This window comes from Sapajus apella, unplaced genomic scaffold, assembly GCF_009761245.1.
Source record: "Sapajus apella isolate SASKATOON/1434 unplaced genomic scaffold, GSC_monkey_1.0 scaffold43, whole genome shotgun sequence".
In the NCBI taxonomy this organism is placed as follows: domain Eukaryota; kingdom Metazoa; phylum Chordata; class Mammalia; order Primates; family Cebidae; genus Sapajus; species Sapajus apella.
Genome location: NW_022436983.1, coordinates 18,606,647 through 18,621,383, shown reverse-complemented (window position 1 = coordinate 18,621,383; position 14,737 = coordinate 18,606,647). Strand labels below are relative to the sequence as shown.

General features: G+C 45.5%; 1 protein-coding gene and 1 pseudogene across 2 annotated transcripts in view; both read right to left on the bottom strand.

The window, feature by feature from the left end:
- MAN1C1 (mannosidase alpha class 1C member 1) overlaps positions 1–14,737 on the bottom strand; it is a 174,507-nt gene that overhangs the window by 111,764 nt on the left and 48,006 nt on the right. The window lies entirely within an intron of this gene.
- On the bottom strand, positions 141–4,287 carry LOC116566483 (annotated as a pseudogene). Its single transcript, XR_004275881.1, has one exon. The product of XR_004275881.1 is annotated as a 26S proteasome regulatory subunit 4 pseudogene (transcript).

Genomic DNA, 14,737 nt, shown 5'->3' with positions numbered 1-14,737 from the left:
CCACACCCGGCCCAGTTGAGAATTTTCTATAAGTCTCAGCTCAATTCAGGCTTCAGCCCTCATACCCTCTTTTCCTACTTTCTCTTGACCTCAGCTCTGTGCCCCTTCTTTCTCTCTTCTGCATAAGTCCTTTCAGGTAATTTTTTTTTTTTTTTCCTGAAAGAGCACACTTTATTGAGAAGCAGACTGCTGCACAGTGACTGACAGACGAAGGCCACCCAATGGGCACTTACACATCGTACTCCAAAAGACACAGGATGTTTTGCTAATAAAAACCAATGGGAACAGGGATTCCGTTATCCCAACCTCATCCCTTTCAGGGATGGAGAAATCTCCCATTTTCCTGATGGCAGCTGTGGTTCACTAGAGATAGAGCCCCTCAGGGGTGCCTTCCTGTTTCTTAAAAAGAACATTTTCTTTAGATTTTTTGAAGTCTTCATTTGTTACTTTCATTCTACGTTCTCTTAAGGCCATCAGACCAGCTTCTGTACAGATTGCCCTGATGTCAGCACTAGAGAGGTCATCTTTAGCCATGATCAAGTCACCCAGGGTTACATCATCGGCTAGCGTCATCCTGCTTATGTGAATCTGAAAGATGCGCTTCTTAGTCTTTTCATCAGGCAGGGGGAACTCGATCTTCCTGTCAATGCGGCCTGGTCTGATAAGTGCTGGATCCAAAGTTTCTATTCGGTTTGTGGCCATGATAACTTTCACATCTCCCCTAGAATCAAATCCATCCAGTTGGTTCAACAGTTCCAACATTGCTCGCTGAATTTCTCTCTCACCACCAGAATTTGAGTCGTATCTTTTTGTCCCAATGGCGTCAATTTCATCAATAAACACGATGGACGGTGCATGTTCTTCAGGAACTCGAAACAGTTCCCGCACGAGTTTGGGCCCATCACCTAGGTACTTCTGAATAAGTTCAGAGCCAACCACTCTCAAGAAAGTGGCTGAGGTTTGGTTTGCTACTGCTTTGGCTAATAAGGTTTTGCCTGTGCCAGGTGGACCATAGAGAATGACCCCCTTAGGAGGTTTTATACCCGTCTCTATATTCATAATATTCAGGGTGGGTGAGAGGAAGCTCCACAGATTCCTTAATTTCCTGAATTAGGTTGTCCAGGCCCCCAATATCGGCATAGGTCTCCTGGGGGGCCTTTTCCACCTCATCAATGTGACCAGGGGATCCGTGTCATCCATCAGCACCCCTATCACGGCATGCACCTTGTGGTTGAGCAGGACTGAGCAGCCAGGTTCCAGCAGATCCTTGTCTACAAATGACAGAATGCTGACGTAGTGTTCTGAGCCCACAGATGTAGACACGATGGCATGATTGTCATCGATGATCTCTTCCAAGGTTCCTACTGACATCGGGGTGCCCCTCAGATCATCCACTTTTGATCTTTCCTCCTCTTGCTTTTCTTCTAATGGTTGCATTTGTTCCTGATTTCTAATGAATTCTTCCTCCATGAGAAGGTAGCCTTTAGTTCTCTCTAATTTCAGTAATTTTAACCGGCACTGAGTGTGAGGTGTCACCAGTGGCAATTTGCTGGTGGCATCTGATCCCTTTGTTTTCTTCTTCTTTTTCCCCACTCTAGTTGGTACAGGAGGTTCATATTTCTTTTTCTTGTCCTTGTCATCCTTCTTGCCACCTCCAGGACCATGACCACCACTCTGACTTTGACCCATCTTGCCTTGGCCACTGGAGCTGCCGCTGCCGGAAGTTCTTCCACCAGGTAATTTTTAAAACAAGGTTCACTTCTCTCTCTCTCATCTCGTCTCTCCCTCTCATCTTGTCTCTCTCTGTCTCTCTACCGTTTAATGTATCAAAGGCACACAAGCTCACTGAAGAAAAGCAGACAAAGAGAAGGAAAACAATTACCCATTCTTTAACTCCAACCACCATTCCCATTTCGGTGTCTTTCTCTCCACCTCTCATACTGTACCTTCATTTCTTCCCATAATTATGACAAAAAAAGTTTCTGATTTTATTACAAAGGCCTTGTAAACATCATTTTTAATAGCTATCTAATAGCCTAGAAAGTAGGTTCAGCAACATTTACTTCACCTCCTTCTCATATAATTAGACATTTTGGTGATTTCTAGTTTGGGGGTATTGTAAATAATGCCATAGTGAACATCTCTGTGCACAAAACATTTTGAATAATTTCCTTGGACCAGAGTTTCTAAGAAACTGCTAAGAAAAAACTTCTAAAGTTATTAATATTTACATGCCGTTTTAAGAAATTACAGCCAGACAGCATGTTTTGCCCACCACTGTGCAAAACTTAGTGAACAGGAAATTGTATCACCATTTTGTGACAATACAGTAAAGTAGTTCACTTGGGGAAATAAAACTAACATAAGGAACAATCACCACTTACATCTGTGTAGCTCTTTGCATATTTTATCTCATTTGATTAGGCCAGTTCAGTGAGTTCAGACAGGATAGGTATTTTTCCTATTTGGAAATAATTACGCAAGGGCTAAATAAAGTAGGTGATGTAAAGTAGTAAGCAGGTATTAAAAATTATGTTTACAAATGTTTCATGATAGGCAAAAATGCTCATTATATATTATTAGGTGGAAAAGCAGAACACAAAATTATATAGTATGAAATCTGCTAGTCTATATATGAGTGTTTAAAAAAAAGACTGAAAGAAAATACACCAAATTGTTAACAGTGGTTATGTCTGAGAGTGAGAAGTTTAGTGATTTCCATTTTTTCTTTTCATTAACCTATATTTTCTGAATTATCTACGATGAATATCTAGAAATGTTTCGTGATGTGAAAAATACAGGTTGTTAAAATGAAAAACAAAAAGAAGAAATTGTATGGTGCTACCCTAAAGTCAAAAGAAAGTGCTTGGATGGTCAGCCATGGGGTAGGTAGGACCAAGTTAGGTTTTGATTTTTAAAAAAAGGGAGGCTTTACAGCAGAGAGTCAGTGAGAAGGTTGCCCAGCAAGAGAAACAACATCAAACAGAAGCTCAGATCCAGAGCTCCAGAGTCAAAGAGAATTTTAAGACCAGACACATCATCTACTCTCAAAGCCACATTTTATATGAGACTCAGAAAGGGGTGTGACTTGCCTAGGCCAGAACAGATACTCGTATCACAGAGATAACCATGTCTCTAAGAGCATGGGCCAGGATGGTGCAGTAGCTGATTAGGGAACATGCCGGAGCTGCAGCAAGAGATATTTAGGGCAGGCACGAGAACACAACGGTCGGAATCAAGCAACGTGAGACCTACACACCAAAAGAAATTGTCTCCCTGTCCCCACTGGGTTCTAGAAACACACAACAGGCAGTCACTGTGTGTGCGTTGTGTGTCCATGCTAGAGACAGAGGGTTGCTCTAGATGGTCTCTGGAAGCCCCACTCCCTTCCTGTAGACTGTGATTTGTAGATTCAAAGAGCACCTAACAATAGACCACAAAGCCTTCCCTCCACCCTAGTCTTGCAAAGGTGGAAAACAAAGCTCCAATGATAAAGAGACACAGGCAGAGCCATTGGAGCTGAATCCTAAGAAATCTCTTCAGTTTTTCCTCAAACAAAAGATGTTCTTGTCTACCTGAACAAATCAAAATGACATAGAATTTTTAAGTGAAAAATATTTACTAGTGTGAGGCAGAACATTATTATTTTAAGATTTTCTTTTTACCTGTCTCAGAGCTCAAGAGTTGCAGAAAAGAGGCTAGAATCGGTTGTATCACTCAGGCACAGATGCCCACTCAGCTGAGGACCCCAGAACAACGGGATCAAGAGAGAAAGGATGCATTTGAGGAGGGGAGGACTTGAGGGTGCCGGCAGACTGCTTCCAGAGTGGAAAAGTCCTAAGTTTGCATTGGACACTTCTTTGGGGCAACAACTTGGAAGGAAGGGTGAGCACTGAATATTGAGACATTCTCTCTCCCACTTTAAAGAAGATGACACACATACATACAGGGCTGGCTCTGGCAGTGTCCCAGAGCCACAGTTGCCACATTCAAAGCTGCCAAGGAGGGAAATGGAATTTCTCAGTCATTAAAGACAAGTGCTCACACCATGACGTACAGCCGTATTGGCGTCTCCCAGCAGCGACACCTGGCCCCCATTTCCAGGGGCCAAGCAGGAAGGGATTTGGTCTCTAATGATCATGTAGATAGAGAAATGAGAACATTGGGTTGATTTTTTTTTTCCTCTCCCACTTTCAGCACAATCCAAGGAAAGAGCTGACTGCTTGGTACCTGTTGGAAATAGATGCTCAGTGCCACAAAGAAAAATCAGCACTGAGACAAAGGATCTTTCAGCAACGCAATTTTTACATCCTGGACTGCAGGAAGGGTACTCTCACTAGCCATCTTGCCACAAGATGAGCAAATGAAAACATACAAATTTATTCCTTATGCATTTGGGGTCATCCTTACTGCTGTGTCTGATCTCCGCTGGCTGGAGCCAGACCTCACAATCTAAACTAAAACCTGATTGACTAAGAAAACTTTTCTAAACAGGTAAAAGCAATGGTGAGCTGGGACATGCCTGTGAGTACATCCAGCAGAGATATCTTGGTTAAAGTGCAAGGATGTGTCCTTGTACTTTAACCAAGTACTACGTGCCTGTAAACGTGGTATGTCAACAGCTACATAGGATAGGGCTTAAAAAGTTATTAGCACATTTATTCTTTAACAAGAAAGGAAACTTTAAAAAAGAACTTTTCTACTTCCCACAGTACCTAAAAACTATCCACGTTAGATTTTCTGATCTACTCCCATTTATTGGTGCAACACAACATGACCTGGTTGGTGATTCCAACGAGGCTCCTGCAAACACACCGCCAGGTCTATGGCTCAGAAGCTGGGCACAGGTGGGGTCTGGTTACGCTGGGAGGTGGGGCGGGGGAGCAGAAGGGGAGATGCTGCCTCCAACCCTCTCAGTTTTGGGTTTACTCGATCGAGCTACCGAAAGGCCAATGTGGGAAATGAACATGTGATCCGACTCCCACCCACCTGAGGTCCAGACAGCTCGCCCACATCCTACCCGTGGGGATTCAGGTTTACGCAGTCTCAGGAATCGCATTCTGTCTGCAGCTGTTTCTAAGGCATCAGGGCCTCAAGTGTGGGCCCTAGAGGCAGAGAGACCCTTGTTGCTCAGAGTGGTCCAGGGACCAGCAGCAGGGCCTGACCAGGGAGCCAGTTAGAAACAGAGTACCTCAGCTCCACCCTCCCACCTGCTGAATCAAAAGCAGCATTTCAACAAGAGCCCCAGGTGAGTCAAAGGCACATTAAAGTTTGAGACGCTGCTCCAGGGCTCTGCCACCTTACTGACTGTGTGGCCTTGAGCAAATGACTTAACCTCTATGAGTCTCAGTTGCTTCATCTGTAAAGGGACAGAAATACTTAATCCTTTTAACAATCCCAAGAGTAAATAACATAGGTAAAGTATTGAGCACAATGGCTGGTATATAGTATGTGCTCAACAAAAAGAAGCCATAGCATGGATGTGGTGAAAAGCAAACACTTTTACATTGCTGGTGGGAATAGAAATTAGTACAACCACTATAGAAAACAGTGTGAAGATTCCTTAAGGAACTAAAAGTAGAACTATCATTTGATCCAGCAATCCCACTACTGGGTATCTATCACTCCCCAAATATAAGTCACATGAAAATAAGTCTACATGAAAAGATACATGCACATGCATGTTTATGGCAGCACAATTTGCAATTGCAAAGATTTATGAAACCAACCCAGGTGCCCAATGGCCAATGAGTGGGTAAAGCAAATGCGGTACCTGTACACCATGGAATACTACTCAGCCATAGAAGGGAACAAAATAATGTCCTCTGCAGCAACTCAGAAGGAGCTGAAGGCCATAATTCTAAGTGAAGTAACTCAGGAATGGAAAACTAAATATTATATATTCTCACTTATAAGTGGAAGCTAAGCTATGAGGATGTAAAGGCAGAAGAATGATATAATGGACTTTGGGGACTCAGAGTTGGGAAAAGACTGCAGGGGTTGAGGGGTAAAAGACTACACACTGGGTACAGTATACACTGCTTAGGTGACGGGTGCACTAAAATCTCAGAAATCACTAAAGAACTTATCCATGTAACCAAGAACTACCTGTACCCCAAAAACTATTGAAATAAAAAATTTAATAAAAAGCAGCCACGGGATATTGTTATCCTATTAACACATCCACTAGAAGAGAAGTATCTCTCCATCCACTTCTGTTTGTACCACCACCACGAGCACCACCCTCATCCAAACCACCTCCATCTCTCCATGGGACTCCTGCGGCTGCCTCCTCACTGGCCTAGAGGGTCCTCCTAGGCTTCCTACACTGCTGCCCACATTGTAGCCAGGGTGGTTATTTGAAGTGCAAATTTATTCATATCTCTCTGCTTCATCCCACACATTTAAATAAACTCCTTCCTGAGGCCCATCAGGCCCCAGGAAGTCACCCACTCACGCCTTCAGTCAGCTTATCCTCCCCATCTCTGCCCCAGCTGCACTAGCTTTCTCTCTGTTCCCCAAAGATCCATGCCTCCCTCTGCCACTGGGCCTTTGCACACGATAGTCCCGCTCCTCCAACCACTCCTCCCTCCTCTTTTTGCCTGGTGAATTCCGCTCATCTTTCAGCTCTCAGGCATGACTGGCACTTCCAAGAAAGTTCTTCCCTTCAGGTTGAATCACCCTATTATGGAGGATTATTTATTTATTTTTTCAGACCAAGTCTCATTCTGTGCAGTGGTGTGATCTCAGCTCACTGCAACCTCCGCCGCCCAGGTTCAAGCGATTCTCCTGCCTCAGCCTTATGCAGGATGATTAAAGTCAAAATTTTACATTAGTTGTGTGACTGATTAATTAGTATCTATTTTCCCCCACAAGAATGCAGGCTCCATGAGGCTCTGTTGGCTCCATTGCTCATGAATGCACCCAGCACCTAGCAGAGTAGCCTGCACATAGACTTTCCATAAAAATGTGTTGAGTGAATGACTAAAGATGGCAACAATGCAGGGGCACCCTCTAGGGCTGCTCATGTCAGAGGGTTAAGGGGGATGCCTGCGACAAAAGCATCCACTGCCCAGAGGCCTTGACTCAATAAAGATTTATCGAAGGCCCAATAAGGGGACAGCTCCAATTGTGAGGCCACAACAGCAGGGGCAGGTGAGACCCTTCCTGGTGAGGGTTTCGTCTTGGTGCAGTGTACAGACAGACAAAGGCAGCTGCATGGAGAAGGCCACCTGACCTGGGAGCCACTGCATTGAGGCAGGTCCCCAACCGCTCTATTACAGATTGATTGGGTGTTAGGTGGGGGCAGGATAGCGTGGGGGGACAAAGAGGAGTGACAGTGGAAAAGATCTTAGGCCACCCACAAGTGAAATGCCAATGGGAAATGGTTCAACAAAACCTGCCCATGTGCAGGTGTCTCTACCATTTCAAAAATGCTTTTTCATTTGAGCCTTACAGTCACCTGTGAGTGAGGCAGAGTAGGGGTTGTCACCCCCATTTTATGGCAAAAGAAACTGCATTCCCACATACAGACATTTATGGGACATACCGTGTCATGCACGCTGCTAAGAGCTTTTGTATGCACGAGCAGTTTTCACCATACCTCTGTGAGATGCTCCTGCAGAGGAGGTAAGGCAGAGCAGTTCAGAGCCTGGCTTTAGATCCTGGCTCTACCCAGCTGTGTGTCCTTGGACAAGATACTTCCTCTCTGTCCCTCAATTTGTTCATCTGTTTAATAATGATACTGTTATACTTATCTAGTGTTTTCCATGCGTCATCAGTATTTTACAAATAAACTCATTTAATCTTCACGCTAATCTTAGAGGATAGAACATTAATCTCATTCTCAGGTGAGGAAACTGAGGTACTTTTCCAAGTATCATAGCAAGTAAGCAGGAGCGCCAGGATATGAACGCAGGTGGTCTGTGCTCACGGCCACAATACTCCACTGCCTCACAGAATGGAGCAGTAACCATGCCCGCCTCCCAGGGTGCTGAAAGCATTAGTTACAATGCCAAGGCCCTCAGCACAGCACCTGGCCCAGAGCACACTCCCGCTAAGTGTTCACAGGTGCTCCGCCTGCCCAGGGATTCCAACTCATCGTCCTCCCAGCATCGGGAGACGGCACCATCATCCTGCTGCTTGCTCATGCCAGAAACCAAGTCCTCTCAAGTCTCCTTCTCTCCGCACCCAAATGCATCCAGCAGGATTTCTGGCGATGACATCTCTGATTCACCTCCTTTCCTCCTCCCCGTCCACCTCTGGCTGTCATCTGATTGTCAGCAATGGTCTCCAGGTGCCCTCTCTCCTCCCCCACCTCCCCCTGCATCACCCCCATCCTTTCTCCAAACAGCTACCAGGGCCACCCTCTGAAAAGGCAAACCATTAACTGTCATTCCTGTGTAAAAGCCTCCAAATCGCCAGCCCCATGGCACTGAGCCTCCAACACCTTACCTGCCTCTCGGATGTTTTCCCACCACGCTTCAGCCGCAGGGCCTTCGCCCATCACCTCAAACGCACGCTGCCCTTCTTGCCTAGGGCAGGAAGAACAATGGCCCTCAAAGGTTCTAATCCTCAGAGCCTGTGAATGTTGGTTTACAGGGTAAGATGGAATTAAGGTTTCAGATGGAATTACAGTTGATAATCAGCTGACTTGGGGAGAGAAGATTAGCCTGATTATCAGGGTGGGCCCAGTATAATCAGAAGGGTGCTTATAAGAAAGAGAGTCAGGAGAGTCAGTGTCAAAGTGATGAGATATGAAAGAGACTCCACCATTGCTGGTTTGAAGGTGGCCAGGAGCCAAGGAATGCAGAGATGCAGGTGGCCTCTCGAAGGGATTCTCCCTGTGATGGTTCATAGTAGATGTCAACCTGACTGGATTAAGGGATACCCAGATAGCTGGGAAAGTATTCCTTCCAGTGTACTGCAAAGGGTATGCCTATGAGGGTGTTTCTGGAAGAGACTGACATTTGAGTCAGTGGATTGAGTTAGGAAGGTCTGCCCTCACCCAGTGTAATAGCACCATCCTATCGGCTGAGGGCCTGCGGCCTGCATGGAAAAGGTAGGGAAAGGCAAATTCTCTCTCTCTCTCTTCTGGAGCTAGCGCACCCTTCCTCTTCTGCCCTTGGGATCAGAACAAGTTCTCTGGCCTTTGGACTGGGGAACTTGCACCAGCTGCCCCTCCGCCCCCAGGTTCTGAGGTTTTCGGCCTTGAGCTGAGAGTTACACTGCTGGCTGCGCTGGTGCCCAGGCCGTTGGGTGTGGGCTGAGCCATGCCACTGGCTTCTCTGCTTCTGCAGTTTACAGATGGCTTGTTGTGGAACTTCCCAGCCTCCATAATCATGTGGGCCAATTCCCCTAATAATTCCCACGCCCACCATCTCCTATTGGTTCTATTTCTCTAGAGAATCCTAATTAATGCACTTTCCTAGAACCTCCAGAAAGGAATGCAGCCTGGCCTGGCCAACACCTGCGTTTTAGCCCAGTGACACCTTAGCTCAGACCTCTGACCTACTAAGCTGTAAGAGAACAAATTTGTTCTAAGTCACTGAGTTTTTGTGATTTGTTACTGCAGCAGGATAAAACTAAAACACCACCTAAGGGCCTTCATACATGCCAATGAATAACCAAATGAACAAACCAACCCACCGAATCTCCAGTGCATCTTCCGCTCTGCCACGGCACCTTCCTACATGAGGAGTTCTGGTGTTCGGGGCACAGGTACCAGCATTCTGAATTCGCTGTCCTCCTACAGCCCCCTGCCATCCATCAGTGACCACACCTAACATCTCTATGGGATGATAATTTATTTCATGTCTGTATCCTTTGCCCTTGAAAGCTGGAACCTATTCCCCTCTGTATCCCCAACTCCTAGCACAGAGCTTGGCTATACAGAGGGAGTCAACATAGCAATCAGTACTAACAATGACTCATGCGCTACCTCTGTTATCCAGTAGTGGACATTCACTGAGCACTTACTGTGTGCCACCCACTGGGTTAGGCCCTTCACAAGCATTTAATCCTACATCAGGCCCTCGAGGTAGGTTACCATTATTATCCCTATTTTACAAGATGGAGCAATTGAATCCTGGAGGGTGAAATAACTTGCCCAAGGACATGGAACAAACAGCCAGCAGCAGCAACGAGGCATGATGGCTCAAGCCTATAATCCCAGCACTTTGGGAGGCTGGAGATGGGTGGATCGCTTGAGCCCGGGAGCTCAAGACCAGCATGCGCAACATTGTGAAATCCCATCTCTACTGAAAATACAAAAAATTAACTGGGTATGATGGCACGCACCTGTAGCACGCACCAGCTACTCGGGAGGCTTAGGTGGGGGGAATGCTTGAGCCCAGGTTCGGTGGAGGTTGCAGTGAGCCATCACACCACTGTACTCTGGCCTGGGTGACAGAATAAGACCCCATCTCAAAAAAAAAAGTAGTGGCAGAGCCAGGCAATGGATGCAAGAGGTTAACTCGGAACTGCAGTCTTAACCACGACAGCAAACTGTCTCCTACCCAACCACCCTCAGAGGTGAGATCAGCCTCTCCTCTTGCCAACATTTGGGCTCTGTAGCTGGCAGGTGGCAGAGCCAGTGTTTGAAGCCAGGGTCTGGCTGATTCAAAAAGCTTTGTCTCTTCCATCTTACCAGGCTGCTCTACTGTCTAATGAATGAACCAACAAAACATTGACCCAGCACTTCTGGACAGCATGTGGCACACACAGAATCAAACAAGGACAGGCTGCTGCCCTGTGCCTGGCTCAGGTGGCCCATCCTTATGTCTGCTCCTCTTTGAAAATGAGAAATGTCCAAATTCCCGCTCCCCGAAGGCTCAGTCTGCTAGAAGGAATGGATGACCTGCTTTAAAGCTGCCCCAGCAGAGCCTGGAGCCTTGGAAACATAAAAGAGGTGGAACCAGTTCTTTTATCCAAACTTTCTAAGATTGAATTTTTTTTTTTTTTAAAGAAAGAAATAGGTTTAAATGAAAACAAGAAAAATACCAATGCGAGTGGCAGAGAGATCCTGCAGGGCACATGGAGTGCAGGAACCTCCAGGTGCTGGTGTCCCATGGAGGTAATGCTATCTGAAATCTGCAAGTTCAGCCTTGATAATCACTGTCTAAAGACTACTTAGTGGCATCTCTGTGTTCACAAGGGGACTTGGGTGATGGGTTTCAGAGCCTTTGGGGCTTACAGGGAGGCCCTGGGCCAAGCACAAGAACATTCCAGCAGGGCAGAAAACTTGTTTTCCAGGCAATGTTGTCATTTCTGAAGAAATCCACTGCGGGTATAGACTGCTTGGGGAAACCATTTGGAATCATGTGGAACCAACTACATTTTCTGGTAGTTCTACATTTTCTAGTAGTTCTTGGAGCCAAAAGAAGATCAGCAAGATTTCCTGAGATTCCTTTCCTGGACTCAAGAAGGGGGCCTGAGAACTACTGACATTCATGGGCAGTAAAGGGCCCTGTATCTTGCCTATAAAAGCATTTCAGTTAAGAATTAGAGATAAGCCAGTATTTATTTGTATGTATGCATTTATGTATTTTTAGAAATAGAGTCTCACTTTGTCATCCAGAGTGCAGTGCAGTGATATGAGAGTAACTCACTGCAGCCTCCAACTCCTAGGCTTAAGTGATCCTCCCACCTCAGCCTCCCGAGTAGCTGGGACTACAGATGTGTGCCACCACACCCGGCTGATTTTTAAAATTTTTTTGTAAAGATAGGGTCTTGATATGTTCCCCATGCTGGTCTTGAACTCCTGGCCTCAAGTGATCCTCCTGCCTCGGCCTCCCAAAGTGCTAGGATTAAAAGCATGAGTCAGAGTGCCCAGTGGTGCCAGTATTTATTGAGCCCTTGTGCCAGATGTGATCACATATTTTATCTCATTTAATCTTCCATTGCTACTCCCAGAAGCAAGTATTAAGCCCATTTTATAGATAAGAAAACTGAGGTTCAGAGAGGTTCAGTAACAATTCCAAGGACACACAGCTAACAAACAGAAGGCCTGGATTCAAACCCAGGTCTGTCTGATTCCAGTCTTTGCCTGTTAACTGTTCTTTTCTCAATCTCTCCCCACCTGACATACATTCCAAAAGTATTTACTGAGCATCTACTATGTACTCCATGTTCTAGTACACATGGCAGTCAACAAGATAGGAAAGGTCCTTGCCTTCATGGCTTCTCTACATCCTAGTGTGAGGAGGCAGATGGCAGCCAGCAGGAGAATTTTGAATGGTGATAAGCACTATGAAGGAAACTCAGGCAAGGTAAGGGGATGGGGGGTAACTGAGTGGATGGGGTGGCCAAGAAAGGCCTCCCAGGTAACAGCTGAGCTGAGACCTTAATAAATATCTGAAAAAACTGCTCCTCTTGTTTCCTATTTATAGCCTAAGAAATGCATTTGGCTTTTCTCTTTGTTCCTCCAGGCCCCCATTGGAAGAGATTCCAAAGTACATATTTTCTTTGCTTGGTTAGAAAAGCTTGCAAAACCCACTGATAAGGTTACCAGTTCATACCAGGAGAGAGAATTCCAGAACAGTAAACAGATCGGCCTAGCCTTACAAATACCACATAAAATAACTGAGGTCCTGGACTCATTCTTCCCAGGAAGCCAAGTAGCTGCCATCCCATAGGCACTCCTCGAGTTTGCATTAATCAGGCAGCTCAATGTGGGTTTTTTCATTTTTCTGGGTCTGTGATGATGAGTGATGTGTGGTGGCACTTCTGGGTTCATAATAAGGGGTTGGTGGTGTTTTCTCATTCCCACAAGAATGAATTTCAGGGGACACTTAGGATATTTTCTTTGACAGTGCTGAGCCGAAGCGCTGTGGTCTTAAAAGGATTATTGCAGCTGTATTATAAAAGATAACCTAAACACATAAGAAAGAGTAAAAGATCGAGCAATTTGATTTCAAAACCCTGAAATAGAATGCCGAAGAACAATTAGCTACGAAAATCAAAAGGCTGTAATCGTGATGAACTCAAGGGGACAGACTAGGAGAGAGAGAAAACTCAGATCTTCAAGTTTCACTGCTTCTTTTTCTTTGAATTGTTTTGTTTTTTTGAGATAGTCTTACTCTATCACCCAGCCTGGAGTGCAGTGGCCCCATCTTGGCTCACTGCAACTTTCAGCCCACAGGTTCAAGTGATTCCCCGGCTTCAGCCTCCCGAGTAGCTGGGATTACAGGCGCCCATGATTTTTGTATTTTTCGTAGAGACAGGGCTTCACCCTGTTGGTCAGGTTGGTCTCAAACTCCTGGCCTCAAGTGATCTGCCCGCCTCAGCCTCCTAAAGTGCTGGGATTACAGGTGTGAGCCACTGCGCCCAGCCTCTCTCAGTTGTTTAAATGACCAAAATCAAAGCTCACACAGGCCTTCAGATGGTGGGATTTTGAGCTCTCTCCTCCCAACTCCCTCACATCCTCTCATCCTCCTCCCCAAGAACTGAATACACCTTGTCTAGGTCTGCTGCTCTGACTTCTAACAGGACCAGGATTTTCTCTCTCCTAAACTGCCTCCAGATCTGGGACTTCCTGCTGGGGCCACAGGAAATAGCAACTCCTGCCAGTTGGCAAAACAGACCCTGCCATAGGCAAGGCACAAATGAACCCATGGCCTATGACAGCTGTTTCAAAACCACAGAATTCCTCTTCCCTGCACTTGCTTTTGAGGTACAACTATGGGTAATGGTGGCTCACTGGGACTCTTTCAAAATTTCAGAGACAGGCCCTTTCAGATTCTCCCCATAAAAGAAAGGCTTGGCGGAGATTTCTGTCAGCCAGCCATATGTTCTGCATAAAGGAGGAAACCTTCAGGTCTTCTCAATTCTGAGCCCAGCAGCTGAAAAAATCTATTACATAAAACGATGTCAGTTCAGCTGCCAGTTGTGGGGGAGTGGGGGGTCCTTTCCAGCTGCTGTTAATTAAACACCAACTCTGCCTTTTCTAACGAGAGTGGCTTCTACTCAAACTGCTGCCCTGAGAAGCTGCTCTTTTTGTCTTTTTCTGAGCAAGAGGAAGAAATTCCACTCCCTTTCACTACGGACTTGTTGTTCCATTTGTGAACCTGAGAAAGATGTGTGCTACCATTCACTCTCAGATTTGACTCCAGGTCTAGCAGGGACCACTTCAGAGGAGTAAAAAGATGAGGCTCATTAGCTGGAATTCAACAGCCCCCTCCCTCTTCCTGGATGTGAAGTCACTAAGTGAGAAATGGAGTTGGGGATGAAAATGATGCAAAAAGATGGAGAACTGAAATGCAAAAATGCTTCCTGGGTGGTTAGCTATGGCTATTTAAACCATTAAAAGTTTAAACCCTCTTGAGGTCAGGGAAAGAGCCAGAAGAAATCAGAGGCATAATTCCTCTCTTCCTATGAACCCAGCAAAATTTTAAAATGCAAAGCATCTCTAAACAGCTATTTGATTAGAGGTTTTTCTTCCAACTAGGCTATGATAATTAGCAAATGCCTGAGAGATGAGATTTAAATATGCCAATCAGCCCATCTCAAGAGTTTAGCATGAACAATGTGGAATGTAATTATCTTTAAGCGATAACCACTTTTGTGGAGTTACAGCCATAACTTGAGATCTGAAACCCAACAGATGACCTCTCCCCATGGCTGGAGCACCTGCTTTCCCGCTTAAAAAAAAAGAAGCAACGCCAAGTATTACCTGAAAATTCCACTAGTGTAACCTTTAAAGAGAATGATTTTGAGTACTTCTGGTGATAACTCTGCC